Source organism: Jaculus jaculus, chromosome 15 (genome assembly GCF_020740685.1).
Source record: "Jaculus jaculus isolate mJacJac1 chromosome 15, mJacJac1.mat.Y.cur, whole genome shotgun sequence".
NCBI classification, from domain to species: Eukaryota; Metazoa; Chordata; class Mammalia; order Rodentia; family Dipodidae; genus Jaculus; species Jaculus jaculus.
In genome coordinates, this window is record NC_059116.1 from 481,451 (window position 1) to 485,290 (window position 3,840).

Consider the following 3,840-nt stretch of genomic DNA (forward strand, 5'->3'; position numbering starts at 1 on the left):
TTTGATTTTTTAATTTTTTTCTATTTAAGTCAGGGATGTGTTCATTGTGGAGACAAAACTGAACAGTTCAAAAAGTATTTGGAAGCAACCACTATTAATATTTTCTTTGTATAAACCCCATATAGCACAATAGTCACATTTATCATGAATTTTTTAATATCATCACATTTATAGAACCCATAATGTATGATTAAGGATAGATCCATATTCATTATAACATCATTGTAAATAGTGAAAGAATAAATCCAGCTGCTTCCCAAAGGAAAAGCATTAAGAATGATCAGAGTAGAATATTCCTTGAGAAGGTGAGACTTATCTTGCCCTTTTTTTTTTTTTTTTTTTTTTTTTTTTTTTTTTTTTTTTAGTGGCGCACATCTTTTTTTTTTTTTTTTTTTTTAAATTTTTATTAACATTTTCCATGATTATAAAATATATCCCATGGTAATTCCCTCCCTCCCCACCCCCACACTTTCCCGTTTGAAATTCCATTCTCAATCATATTACCTCCCCATTACAATCATTGTAATTACATATATACAATATCAACCTATTAAGTATCCTCCTCCCTTCCTTTCTCCACCCTTTATGTCTCCTTTTCAACTTACTGGCCTCTGCTACTAAGTATTTTCATTCTCACACAGAAGCCCAGTCATCTGTAGCTAGGATCCCCATATGAGGGAGAACATGTGGCGCTTGGCTTTCTGGGCCTGGGTTACCTGACTTAGTATAATACTTTCCAGGTCCATCCATTTTTCTGCAAATTTCATAACTTCATTTTTCTTTACCGCTGAGTAGAACTCCATTGTATAAATGTACCACATCTTCATTATCCACTCATCTGTTGAGGGACATCTAGGCTGGTTCCATTTCCCAGCTATTATAAATTGAGCAGCAATAAACATGGTTGAGCATGTACTTCTAAGGAAATGAGATGAGTCCTTTGGATATATGCCTAGGAGTGCTATAGCTGGGTCATATGGTAGATCAATCTCTAGCTGCTTTAGGAACCTCCACACTGTTTTCCACAATGGCTGGACCAGATTGCATTCCCACCAGCAGTGCAGAAGGGTTCCTTTTTTTTCCACATCCCCGCCAACATTTATGATCATTTGTTTTCATGATGGTGGCCAATCTGACAGGAGTGAGATGGAATCTCAATGTAGTTTTAATCTGCATTTCCCTGATGACTAGTGACGTAGAACATTTTTTTAGGTGCTTATATGCCATTCGTATTTCTTCCTTTGAGAACTCTCTATTTAGCTCCTTAGCCCATTTTTTGATTGGCCTGTTTGATTCCTTATTAGTTAACTTTTTGAGTTCTTTGTATATCCTAGATATTAATCCTTTATCAGATATATAGCTGGCGAAGATTTTTTCCCATTCTGTAGGTTGCCTCTTTGCTTTTTTCACTGTGTCCTTTGCGGTGCAAAATCTTTGTAATTTCATTAGGTCCCAGTGGTTAATCTGTGGTTTTATTGCCTGAGCAATTGGGGTTGTATTTAGAAAGTCTTTGCCAAGACCAATATGTTGGAGGGTTTCCCCTACTTTTTCCTCTAGCAGTTTCAAAGTTTCCGGTCTGATGTTAAGGTCTTTAATCCATTTGGACTTAATTCTTGTGCATGGCGAGATAGAAGAATCTATTTTCATCCTTCTGCAGATATTTATCCAGTTTTCAAAACACCATTTGCTGAAGAGGCTGTCTCTTCTCCAATGAGTATTTTTGGCATTTTTATCGAATATCAGGTGGCTATAGCTACTTGGGCTTACATCTGGGTCCTCTATTCTGTTCCACTGATCTACATGTCTGTTTTTGTGCCAGTACCATGCTGTTTTTGTTACTATGGCTCTGTAGTATAGGTTAAGATCAGGTATGGTGATACCACCAGCCTCTTTTTTGTTGCTCAGTATTATTTTAGATATTCGAGGTTTTTTATGATTCCAAATGAATTTTTGGATTGTTTTTTCTATTTCCATGAAGAAAGCCTTTGGAATTTTGATAGGGATTGCATTAAATGTGTAGATTGCTTTAGGTAAGATTGCCATTTTCACGATATTGATTCTTCCAAGCCAGGAACAAGGGATGTTTCTCCACTTTCTAGTGTCTTCTGCAATTTCTCGCTTGAGTGTCTTAAAGTTCTCATTGTATAGATTCTTTACTTCCTTAGTTAGGTTTATTCCAAGGTATTTTATTTTTTTTGATGCAATTGTGAATGGGAGTGATTCTCTGATTTCATCCTCTGTGTGTTTGTTGTTAGCATATATGAAGGCTACTGATTTCTGTGTATTTATTTTGTATCCTGCTACATTGCTGTAGGTTTTGATTAGCTCTAACAGCTTGCTAGTAGAGTCTTTAGGGTCCTTTATGTATAGAATCATGTCATCTGCAAATAGTGATAGCTTGATTTCTTCCTTTCCAATTTGTATCCCTTTTATGTGTGTCTCTTGCCTTATTGCTATGGCTAAGACTTCCAAAACTATATTAAATAGAAGTGGAGACAGTGGACACCCTTGTCTTGTTCCTGATTTTAGTGGAAAAGCTTCCAGTTTTTCCCCATTTAGTAATATGTTGGCTGTAGGCTTGTCATAAATAGCCTTTATTATATTGAGATATGTTCCTTCTATTCCCAGTCTCTGTAGGACTTTTATCATGAAGGGATGTTGGATTTTGTCAAATGCTTTCTCTGCATCTAATGAGATGATCATGTGGTTTTTGTCCTTCAACCCATTTATGTGATGTATTACATTTATAGATTTGCGTATGTTGAACCATCCCTGCATCTCTGGGATAAAGCCTACTTGGTCAGGGTGAATGATCTTTTTGATATACTCTTGTATTCTGTTTGCCAAGATTTTGTTGAGAATTTTTGCATCTATGTTCATGAGGGAGATTGGTCTGTAATTTTCTTTTTTTGTTCTATCTTTGCCTGGTTTTGGTATCAGGGTGATGCTGGCCTCATAGAAGGAGTTTGGTAGGATTCCTTCTTTTTCTATTTCCTGGAAAAGCTTAAGAAGCAATGGTGTTAGCTCTTCCTTAAAAGTCTGGTAAAATTCAGCAGTGAATCCATCCGGGCCTGGGCTTTTTTTAGTTGGGAGATTATTGATAACTGCTCGGATCTCCATGTTTGTTATAGGTCTATTTAAGTGATTAATCTCATTTTGATTTAATTTAGGTAGGTCATATAGATCAAGGAAATCATCCATTTCTTTCAGATTTTCATACTTTGTGGAGTATATGCTTTTATAGTATGTCCCTATAATTTTTTGAATTTCTCTGGAATCTGTTGTGATGTTACCTTGTTCATCTCTGATTTTATTAATTTGTGTCTCTTCTCTCTTTCTTTTGGTCAGATTTGCTAAGGGTTTATCAATCTTGTTTATCCTTTCAAAGAACCAACTCTTTGTTTCATTAATTCTTTGGATTGTTCTTTTTGTTTCTATTTCATTAATTTCTGCCCTAATCTTTATTATTTCTTCCCGTCTACTACTTTTTGGTTTGCCTTGTTCTTCTTTTTCCAAGGCTTTAAGGCGAAGCATTAGGTCGTTTACTTGCGACCTTTCTAATTTCTTAATATAGGCACTTAAGGCTATAAATTTACCTCTTAGAACTGCCTTCATTGTGTCCCAGAGATTTTGGTATGTTGTGTTCTCATTATCATTTGACTCTATAAATTTTTTGATTTCCTTTTTGATTTCTTCATTGACCCACTCATCATTTAGTAGTGTATTGTTTAGCTTCCATGATTTTGTGTATGCCCTGTAGCCTTTCTTGCTACTGATTTGTAGTTTAATTCCATTGTGGTCAGATAGAATGCAAGGAATTATTTCAATTTTCCTGAATTT